We start from the raw sequence: 12158 nt of genomic DNA, 5'->3' as shown, positions 1-12158 counted from the left end.
TGGTGGGATCGGGGGCGCTGGTGCTCACGGTGGCAAAGGGGGAGGTGATTACGGAGGGGGTGGAGGGGTTTCCAAGTCAACCCCGCAGCGGACGCACGACCGACGGGCAGGCTGACGAAAACCAAAACCGCACCAAAGAAATGTCCCAGTTTTAGTCTTTTTAGTTGTAGGAGACTATGCTCAAGCCAATGGACAAGCTCAAGCTTCCAACAAAGGAATTATTAAGCTCATTAAGCAAAAGATTGAGAAAAATCCTAGACGGTGGCATACTCTGTTAAATGAGGCCTTATGGTCATATCAGATGGCGTGCCATGGTTCAACCAAAGTGTCACCTTATCAACTAGTGTATGGGCATGATGTAGTACTACCCAGGGAGATTAAAACTGGTTCTAGGCGAATGCTTTCTCAGGATCAGTTAACTACCGATGACTATGCTACTCTGATGAAAGATGAGTTGGATGATTTAGTAGGCCATCGGTTAAGAGCTTTAATTAGCATAAAGAAAATAAGAAGAGAGTGGCTAAGTGGTATGATAAAAGGGTAAAAGCTAAGGAGTTTGCCGATGGGAATTTCATTTGGAAATTAATTGTACCGATTGGGACTAGAAGTTCAAAATTTGGAAAATAGTCTCCTAATTGGGAAGGTCCTTATCGGATAAGTCGATCTGCCCCTAGCAATTCTTATATTTTAGAAACTCTTGAAAGAGTTGATGCATAAGAGTTTAAGGTGCCGATAACAATCCTATCGGGCGGACAAAATATCAGTTTATCTAAAACCGTGCTTAAAGAGTTTAAGTGCCGATACCAGTCCTATCGGCTGGATCAAATGACTGAAGGATACTCATGCTACCGATGGAAGAGTTTATAGATTCAGCACGGCTCGGATGGCTGATGTTGCACGCAGACGAATCTGGTTGGCTTCCTCTATCTCTCGGGTATCTTCATCGGCAGAACCTTCCACTAGCTTCAACTTCTTCTTCATTTGTAGTGCCTTGCGAGCTTGAGTATCCCTTTCTTGCTAGAGATTCTTGAGCACATTGGGCAGTTGACTCTCCTCCCACTGAGCCTGGGTCAAAGCTTCCTCCACCTGTTTGAGTTCAGCAAGCAAGGCTTCTCTTTTTGCTGATAGATCAGAAATTTTCTATTTTAACTAAACACCTGAGGATTGCAAAGTGCTAATGCTCTTGTGCTTCTCAGCGGTAGCATGTTACACTTGCAACATCTCCTCTTTAAGTTGGGCGTAGGTGGCTCTATCGGCAAGGCGTTGAACGGCCTTCTGGTATTGAAGCTGGCAGCTCTCCAGGTGGGTGGCTTGAAAGAGTATTTCCTCGGCATCGGCAGGAATCTGACCGCGAAGAGCCTTGAAGATAGCTTTGGCTGGATCGGAATTGTCCACTAGCTGGGCTATGTCCTGCTGCAATAGAGCATGGAAATCTTCTAGCTTGGACTTGACTTCTTCCTATGTAATTCCAAGTGCCATTGAAGAGCTCACCTCTTCACCATCGTCATCGGAAATGTCGATAGCAATGGAGAATAAGCTATCAGGAGAGTATTGTTCTTGGAAGCAAGGGAGAGTGAGTTGATCCGCATAGGATACCGATAATATAAAATCTAATGAATTAGGTGACTTACTTGTTTTAGAGAAATCTCTTGTAACTGGCGTGGAGATGGAGCTTGCGCTATGGTTTGATCGGCTGAGCCTACCGATGGAATATCTTCAACTGAAAAATACCATGGATGACGATTGTATTTATAAAGGAAATCATCGATAACAATTTTGTGATCGGTACTTTACCTTAAGGAGGGGTAGCAACTGTTTGCTCAGCGGGGATAGCTCATGATGTGCCCAAATCGACTGGGTTGGTGAACTGTTCAAACACATCGGCTGAGCCTGCTTGCGTCTGGGGCACTGGTTGAGGAGGAGAAGGTGCTGCTTGCGGCTAGGGCACTGGTTGAGGAGGTGAAGGTGCTGCTTGGATCTGGGGAGCTGGATGAGGTGGAGAAGATGTTGATATCTTCTGCCGCTTTAGCTGGGTCTTCGTGCTTTTTGGAGCTTTCCTCTTGGGTGGAGCTTGACCAGACTGGGGGACATCGGCTCCTGATGATCGAGCGCTTTTGGTTTTTGCCAATGCGCCAATCTGTTGTCGCAAAGATTAAATCTCTACCGGTTAGACATAAAAGCAGGGAAATATTGTTGAAACTTGAAAGAACAGAATGCTTGGTACAAGACATAGTTACCGATGATGTTCCAGTCATGGCCGATGCACCCTAAAAGAATAATGTGAATATGAGATAAAATCGGCATAATAAAAGGAAAATTTGAAGATTTTGCCTTAAAGGCCTGAGCCAGCATGGCAGTAGCTACCGATGGGGAGGTTTTTGATCGCTTGGTGGTCTTCTTGAAGCGGATGTTTTGGTGCATCAGAACTGCTAAGCTCGGGTGTTGTGACCGATCAGAGAGGCTGGACCTGGTGGGAGAAGGTCAATCGGCATCCCACTTCTGCTTACTGTCGGTGCTAGGTGGTCAACCTGTTGAAATAAAAGGGGGTAAGTTACCGATAAAGTTAAAGTTGACAAAAGGACTGAAGTATCGCGAAGGGACTTACAACATCATCAGGGACTTCATGCTCAGGATTGATCATGTTGCGGTACATGTGAGCCGATACCCTGAAAAGATGTTCTTTCCATTCTACCCACCACCGTCTGTATGACTGAGTAATAAAGAGAGCTGGAACCCAAGCCGATAGATCAATGTTTGTCATATCGGCATCTGGCTGGAGCTGAGCTATTATGATCCACTCATGTCCACTAGTTATTACCTCCCTCAGTTTAACCACATCGGCATAACAAAGTTTAATCGGTAGCTGACCAAAAGCCAGCTGACGAGCTAATGCCGATGGGTTGTAGAACTCGTAGGTTGTGTTGGTGTTCTTTCTGCTGCTGGAGTTGTTTACTGGGATTGCTCTTGGGGTAATGATTGCCATCATTAGATCATTGTCCATGTTAAGAGTGTCATCAACAGGGTGGAAAGTGAGTGGAAATCTGGACTTTGGGTCTTCATAGGGAAAGCATGCTCGCAGATATTTGGAAAAACTGTCATACAGTGTTTGAAAGAATCGGTCGACCTGGTTCTCGTTTGCATCGGTACTAGAGAGAACTATGATGGCTTCGCCATAATTAAGGGGTGAACGTGTTGCCGATTCATCCTCTGCTAGCTCATAATCTTCTGCGATGTCTCGTGGGAACTGCTGTGCGAAGAAGTCCCCCTGAAGGCGCTTATGCATATGAGCATTGAGCCATATGTTAATAAACCACCAAGGACCTTCTAGGTTGCCGATGGGTTCACCTAACAGGAGTTTCTTGGCTACCTGGTGGAGGAGATGGTAGACAAAACCCAGGAGGTATCGGCTATGGGGGAATCGGTTACCGTTGACTAGTCGCTCTGCTGCCGATAAGTAGACACAGGTTGGTCCTACTAATCAGCCACAAAAGATGAATTTGTCTTACCACATATTCAAGAAAATGGCGTGCTCTCTTTGAGCAACTATCCCAGTTTGCCGATATTTCTGGACATATCCCGACCATCCACTGATGTTGTGGGTTTCTACTTTATACTCTGTTTTGTGGTTGAAGATACCGCTGTCATCGACAGTTACAATATCCAAGCCAGTAAGCATAACGACATCGGCAAGTGTGGGAGAAGCTGGGCCGTGACCAAAAATGAAGGTGTTAAAGGTATCTGACCAGAAGAATGAGGCTGCTATCATCATTGATTCATTCTTTTCCATATCGGCAATGGAAAGCCTGATGCATTGGTCCAGTTTGCGATCACCCCAGTATACTTCGTTTGTCTTACTGACTCTCAGAAACCAGTGTTTCCATCCCTTTGTGGGTTTTGGCCAGGATCGGAAAGTATCCTTCCATAGATCTAAGGAAAAATTCTCGGCTCTAAAGGGAATCCTATTAGTTTCTGCATTAATCAGATCGATGGGGTCTGGATTACCCATTGGGCTGAGGCATTGGAGGTGGGGTTGTTTAGTAGGAATAACAATTTTTTCACTCAGATCCTGGAGTTTGGGGATGAAAAGAACAGGAAAAATGGGAAGAAAATGCTGAGTAAATATACTTGCAGAAAGGAAAGAGTTGCAGTAAAAGAAAGGAGAGATGGGAATGGATTGACCTTAGGCACGATGAAGTTGACAGCCATTTCTTCCCAAAAGAAGGAGTTGAAGACTTGAAGATTCTGGAAAAGGCTTTTGCTGCTGGAGTTCTTGAGTTCTTCGTCAGCGCCGCCGCTAGGGAGATGAACTAGGGAATGGAAGATGGCAAGGTAGAGAATGAGTACTGAGGAAGGAAGTATTTATCGGTTGAAGTGAGCAGGTGTATTTTTGACTTATCTCTTTGTTGTATCTGTGAAATTCAAGGTTGTTCAGATAGATATGGTAACTGTTCGCATGGTAATCAAGGATTTGAACAGGTGATTTGACAGCAAGTAATCATGATTTTAGGGGATATTGCACTATACACGATCTTTTGGTCGGTCCTATCGGCAGTCAACCCTAACAAAACAGTTGCCGAGGAGCGTGTTTCTAGGAGATTTGGTTCGAGTGGTTAAGGGATGTGAGATATTCATTAATATGTGGAAGTTAGCATTAAAGATGTTTGGATTTGATAATTAATTATTACCAGAAGGGAGTAATTGTGGAAAGGTCGTCATTACCAGGAGAAAATTTTGAAGCATTAATGATTTCATACTCCAAAATTGGGGGGCATGTGTTGACACCGTTTTTGGACGCAAGACAGGATGGTCACTGAAAATTTGATCGACAGTTAAGGGGGTGTTATATCTAACCAATAAAAAGATTGCCGATGACTGGAGGGGGGAAGATGTTGCTCTTGACAGTAGCCGCTGATCATTACTGATTGGTTGCCGATGTTGGTGATTTCGATGACCGGGTGATGGATGGAAGATGTTGCTAAGCCTGATGGTAGCTGATGATCAGTGCTGATTGATTGCCAATGTTGATGATTGCCGATGCCGATGAAGAAACGTATGCCAATGATGATGAAAGGATACAGGGAGCATGCCGATGATGATGGAGGAAGACACGGAAGTTGTTGAGATGGCAATGGTGATATGCCGATCACCAGGATAGATAGGTGGTTATTTTACATATCTATTAGAGTTTGCTTTATGTAAGAGTCCTGTTTGGTTTACAATTAAATCCTAGTCGTATATGGTTGTAACTCTTTAGGACAAAGTATAAATATAGACCTAGTAGCAATGTAAGAATAAAAATCAATCAATATCATACACGAGTTTTACATCTACTTTTCGACGACTTCGTCAACTCGCATATTTTCCTTTTGTTTACGAGTTCTTAAGAATTCAACAAGTAACACTTGGCGAATTCTCGAGTTCCGCGTGAGTACCTCTTAGCCATGACATCCGGGCGCATCGCTGTTGTCGGGATCAAAGTATTCGAGTTATCTCCTTTGTCCATTGCTAGGTCAAATCGGCTGGCACGCCTCAACGTTTGAATCGGGTATTAGCCCTTTGTGTTTGTAGATCCCTTTTTGCATCAACAATGGGGGTCACGCTCATCCGTCGAAGGTCAATTCATCCCCCAAAAGGAAGCTCCGAAGTTCGCCATAGCCACAACCAAGACTCCGTGGAAGCGCTGTAAGACGATGGCCGACTTGGAGAAGGAACTAGCTGAGCAACGCACTATTATAGCCTCTCTAGAAGCCAGTCAAAGTGTTCAAAGTAGAGCCATCACCCTTATGGTGATACTAGAATTGTGAGGCTAGAGCATGATTCCACCGCTCTTAAGGAGAGGGTGGAGGATTTAGAGAACACTAAGAAGTAGGGTCCATTTATCTTAGCATCTGATATGGCGGGTGTTTAGTTTCGTTCTCAGTGAGATTATTTTTTCAAAGTTTGTTACTGTAATAATAAGCCCTCCGTGAAGATGATTTAAATAAATATTATTATATGTCTTGTGTCTTTATTGTCTCTCTTTTGTCTCTACCAAGTTGTGAATGAAGGATAACAGGAAACTAGTGTGGGGGAGACACCCGACGATCGAAACAAATGTGTCGAGGATATCAGTAAGGGGTATCCTAACTGATGTACATAATGAGATTGCCCGTACGAAAGTCGAGGCCCCCAACTCGACGCTCTACCCAGTCACGCGTATGGTCATCGACGACCGCAGCCTCAAACACGGAAAGGACGTCGAGCGAATCGATCAGGGCTCGAGCGCCAACTACCGTCGAATACGGAAACAGGCTCGAGCGAATCGGGAGGCGTCGAGCACAAGGACGCCGCCCGCCGCCTGACGCACGTACGGGAACCAGGGCATTTAATGTGCCTGTCGCGTTCTCACCTAACACGCCAGTCACGGGAAGCGTGATAGGGAACAGGCACCCGTCCCGTCATTCTTTTTGCAGCCTTCCCCACCAAACAATCCAGAGCATGTCAGGACGCAGGAGGCAGGGTTGGAACGTCTAATCAAGACCCCCTCGAGACGTCCAAGGTCAACGCTCTGTATAGCAAGGCGCTACACGGCGTCCGACCCTCGACCAGACACGTTTCCTTCCTGGGGAAGAGTTGGGCGTCGAATGACAGCACTACAACTACTCTGACGTATCTGCCGCAATGACGTACAGGCGTGCAACAGATAAACCAGTCCACGACGGCGCATAGAGCAGGATACAGGGGCACGCGTAATCATCATCAAGCTACCAGGACGGGACGGCTCGAGACCACACCGGTACGGAGGCCTCGAGTAGGTCCGCGCGCCATATCTCTATTGACCCCTACTCTGACACCTATACTTGTACCCTAGCCTTCTCCTTGGAACTATAAAAGGGGAGGCCCAGGAGGCGATACACACAGACGCAAGACAACACTCATACATAGTAGAACCTCCATACTCCATCCCAGCTCATACTCGCTTGTATTCACCCCTGTACAAGCACTTAGGTGCAAGATAATACAAACTCTCCCACCGCTAGACATAGGGCCTTCTCTTGCCCGGACCAGGATAAATCTTTGTGTCTTTTTGCATCACCATCTAGAAAAGGGAGCACGCACACAAATTTACTTGTTGGTGTGACCCCCCGTGGGGAAAACACCGACAGTTGGCACGCTAGGTAGGGGTCCTGCGTGTTTTTTCACTGATTTCCCATTCCTTTCCAGATGGCCACTCTTGCCTCGCCGATTCCACGCACCACGGTGATTTGGTTTGGGAGTCTCGAGTTCATGTCTACTGGCTCCGGCTATGACATGATCTTGCTCTCGATCAAAGGACCAGGAGGAGCCCGCGTTGCGCCAGCACGGTTGAGGGCCCCGAGATGTCCTCGCCACCACGCCTCCCTGCCCAAGAAGAGGCGTGGACAGCACCATCGTCGCCCCTCTGCCTCGTCACGACCGACAGTTCGTGCCAGGCAGGAGGTGACACAAGAGCCGACAGCACCACACGCCGAAACCATGGGTTTGATGGCTCGGCGCCACGAGGATCGTACGATGACAGGAGGTGACGCGCCCCGCGCGCTCTCCCCCACCGCTCGGTTACTCCCGCATGGGCTGTTCGCCCCAAGAGGAGCGTTGCCGTTCGGTTTGGACAATGCCGCGGCGTAGCTCGCCAGGGCGATATGCCCAAACGCCCAGACGTACATGGAGAGACCAATGGTCCTCCCACGCGACCTCGGAGCACAGCAACCAACGTCCGAGCTACCGGATTTCTCCCAGGTACGAGGCCTCCGTCGCCTAGGCCCTGGGCAATACACGATCACCTCGCTCAGGCAACGGCTGCTGGAGGAGGGACGTGGATGTTTCTACGCCGCCGAGCCGGACTCCGACTCCGAGATCGATAGATACGACCCTACCAGGGAATGCTATCATATCGACGGGGCGGTAGAAACTACCGACGAGACGAAGGATGCTGCTGTTGGCGGTCGAGCCCCCGCAGCAAGGGAAGACCCCACGACGCCTGGGAACGATGGACAGGTCGACCCACCACCGCAAGAAGACAGAGCCGCGCAACTTGCGCAACTGCGAGAGATCAAGACAAAACTTGATGAGGATCGTGAGCGCCTCGTCCTGCTCGAGCAGATCCTTGAGCAGGACCTGCCTTACCCGCCTGGCGGAAGTGTCCGCAGAAGGGCTCGAGAGGTGCACCGACAGATCGTCGGGGACGGGGAGCCGGAACAACCCGTCAGCCGCTTCCCTCGAGCGGGCCAGAACGTTGTGGCAGCAACAATGCTATTACGTAACATGCCCGAGCCCTCAAACTCCCAAGCACGGCACATCCGAGACGAGGTGCAGACTCTACTCCAGGTGGCGGCAGTTCAGCAAGCAGAAAGCTCGGCCTCTCGACGTCGAGGGGCGGCCACAGAAAAGCGCGATGAGCCAGCCCAAAACGAAAAGGAGGTATCAGTCTATCAGCAGCCGCCCCCTCGAGGAAAAAAGACCACGCTCGTCCTCCCCATTGACAACCAACGACGACACGACGCACGACGTGATATTGAAGAAAATCGTCGCCGTCGGTATGGGGACGCGGAAGAACGCGGTTACAGCACCCATCGCGGCAGGAGGTACGACAGCGATGAGGACCGAATGGCCCCAGAGCCACCAGGCCCACGGGTGTTCAGCAGGGCGATCCGCAGCACGCCACTGCCCAGCCCGTTCTGACCCCCGACCAACATTGCAAAGTACAACGGCGAGACTAAGCCAGAGCTGTGGCTGGCAGATTTCAGGCTAGCCTGTCAGCTAGGAGGCGCTCGAGGGGACGATCAAGCCATCATCAGACAGCTGCCGCTCTTCCTCTCCGACACCGCTCGCAGATGGCTTGAGGTGCTCCCGACCGACCAGATCCACGATTGGGTCGATTTGGTCAGGGTGTTTGAGGGCAACTTCAAAGGAACCTACATATGACCCGGCAACTCGTGGGACCTCAGCAAGTGCAAGCAGAAGTCAGGAGAGACGCTTCAAGAGTACGCTCAACGCTTCTCGAAGCAACGCACCGAGCTGCCGCACATCCCCGACCATGACGTCATCTTGGCCTTTGTCTCAGGCACCACCAGTCGAGACTTGGTGTGGGAATTAGACCGGAATCGTCCCCAGACCGTCGACGAGCTGATGGACGTAGTGGCAAACTACGCTGCTGGGGAAGAAGTGGTGGGCGCTTTCTTCAGCTATGAAGGAAGGAAAGACAAGCCGCCCGCAGATGAGGATGAGGGCCCCAGTCAAGGGCCCAAGAAGAGCAAGAAAAATAAGAAAACACACCCGTTCCAGCGGGAAGACCTCGATGACGATTTCGTCGCCGCCATGGAACACAAAAGGCCTCGAGGCCCTCCAGAGGGGGCATCTTCGATAAGATGCTAAAGGAGCCGTGCCCTTACCATAAGGGAGGGGCAAACCACAAGCTCGAGGACTGCCGCATGCTGAAAAAGCATTTTGACGGTCTAGGGTTCAAGAAGGACGCCCGCGACGACCCAAAGAAAGAGAAGAGCGGCGACAAGGGGGACGACAAAGACGACGACGGCTTCCCTGCCGTCCATGACTGCTACATGATCTATGGTGGACCCTCGACGCAGTTGACCGCCAGGCAGCGCAAGAGGGAACGCCGTGAGGCTTTTGCGGCAAGGATGGCGGTGCCCCAGTACCTCAGCTGGTCGAGCACCCCCATCACCTTCGACCGAGACGACCACCCCGACAGGGTAGTCGCCCCTAGCGTCTACGCGCTCATTGTCGACCCCATCATCGTCAACGCTAGGCTCTCAAAGGTGTTGATGGACGGCGGCAGCAGCCTCAACATCATCTACCTCGAGACCCTCGACCTCCTCGGCATCAGCAGGACGCAGCTCCAACCAAGCGCCGGTGGATTCCATGGCGTCGTACCAGGGAAGAAGGCGTTGCCGGTAGGTCGAATCGACCTACCGGTCTGCTTTGGCACAGCAGCCAATTTCAAAAAGGAGACCCTCACTTTTGAGGTGGTGGGGTTCCGAGGCACGTACCAAGCCATCATCGGACGCCCAGGCTACGCCAAATTCATGGCAATTCCCAACTACACGTACCTGAAGCTGAAGATGCCAGGGCCCAAGGGCGTCATCACCGTCAGCTCCTCCTACGAGCACGCGTACGAGTGTGACATCGAATGCGTCGAGTATGGGGAGGCAGTCGAGAGTTCCAGCGAGCTCGCCTCGAAGCTCAAGGCCCTGGCCGCTGAGGCTCCAGAGCCCAAGCGCCACGCGGGCAGCTTCGAGCCGGCGGAAGGAACCAAGAAGATCTCGCTCGACCCCAACAACTCCGACGGCAAGGCACTGATGATCAGCGCCGACCTCGATCCCAAATAGGAAGCTGTGCTCGTCGACTTTCTCCGTGCAAACACCGACATGATTGCATGGAGTCCCTCGGACATGCCTGGCATACCGAGGGAAGTCGTCGAGCACTCCTTGGAAATTCGAGTCGGTTCGAAACCAGTGAACCAACGGTTGCGCCGATTCGACGAGGAGAAGCGTAAGGTCATTGGCGAGGAGATCCACAGGCTTTTGATGGCCAGATTCATCAAGGAGGTTCACCATCCTGACTGGTTAGCAAATCCTGTACTAGTTAAGAAAAAGAATGGGAAAATGAGGATGTGTGTCGATTATACGAGTTTGAATAAAGCATGTCCGAAAGTTCCTTTTCCATTACCACGTATTGATCAAATTGTTGATTCTACTGCGGGATGTGAAACCTTTTCTTTCCTTGATGCATATTCTTGTTACCATCCAATAAAAATGAAAGAGTCTGACCAGCTCGCGACATCTTTCATCACGCCTTTTGGGATGTATTGCTATGTAACCATGCCGTTCGGGCTTCGAAACGTGGGACCAACATATCAGCGCTGTATGCTCCATGTGTTTGGCAAGCACATAGGGTCGACGGTCGAGGCCTATGTCGACGACATCGTCGTCAAGTCAAAGCGACGGGGAGACCTGATCCAGGACCTCAAGATCGCTTTCAGCTGCTTACGCGCCAACAGGATCAAGCTCAACCCCGAGAAGTGCGTTTTTGGCGTACCTCGAGGCATGCTCCTGGGTTACATCGTTTCCCAGCACGGCATCGAGGCCAACCCCAAGAAAGTCTCAACCATCACGAGAATGGGGCCGATCCGAGACTTCAAGGGCGTGCAGAGAGTTACGGGATGCTTAGCGGCGCTGAGTCGTTTTATCTCGTGGTTGGGAGAAAAGGCGTTGCCACTGTATCGACTTCTGAAGAAAGTCGAGCGTTTCTCTTGGACCCCAGAGGCCGAGGAAGCACTCGATAACTTGAAGAAAATGCTGACCTCTGCACCAGTGCTAGTCCCGCCTCAACCCGCAGAACCTCTGCTTCTATACTTCGCATCGACGACCCAGGTCGTCAGTGCAGCAATAGTGGTCGAGAGGCAGGAGGATGGGCATGCACTGCCAGTCCAGAGGCCGGTCTATTTCATCAGCGAGGTGCTCTCAGAGACCAAGGCGCGTTACCCACAAATCCAGAAGCTAATCTACGCTGTAATCCTCGCCCGACGCAAGCTGCAGCACTACTTCCTCGGCCACCCTATCACGGTGGTCTCGTCTTTCCCCTTAGGCGAGATCATCCAAAGTCGAGAAGCCACGGGAAGAATCGCCAAGTGGTCGGTCGAGCTCTTGAGTGAGACTCCCACTTATGCGCCCCGTAAAGCTATCAAGTGACAAGCACTAGTGGATTTCGTCGCGGAATGGACAGACTCCTAGCTCCCCCGGCTCAGGTTCAGTCAGAGCTGTGGATGATGTATTTCGATGGGTATCTCATGAAGACTGGAGCTAGGGCGGGCCTGCTATTCATCTCACCCTTGGGCGTCCATATGAGATATGTCATCAGGATACATTTTGCTGCGTTCAACAATGTCGCGGAGTACGAGGCCCTTGTCCATGGTCTGAAAATCGCCATCGAGCTAGGAGTCCGACGCCTCGACGTCCGAGGCGACTCCCAGCTCGTCATCGACCAAGTGATGAAGACCTCGAGCTGCCACAACCCAAAAATGGAGGCGTACTGCAAGGAAGTCCGTCAACTCGAGGACAAGTTCCACGGCCTCGAGCTCGTCCACGTCACCCGACGCTACAACGAGGCAGTCGACAAACTCGCCA

The sequence above is a fragment of the Sorghum bicolor genome, chromosome 10, assembly GCF_000003195.3.
Source record: "Sorghum bicolor cultivar BTx623 chromosome 10, Sorghum_bicolor_NCBIv3, whole genome shotgun sequence".
NCBI classification, from domain to species: Eukaryota; Viridiplantae; Streptophyta; class Magnoliopsida; order Poales; family Poaceae; genus Sorghum; species Sorghum bicolor.
The sequence above is the reverse complement of the archived record's forward strand: the minus strand, read 5'-3'. Positions refer to the sequence as shown.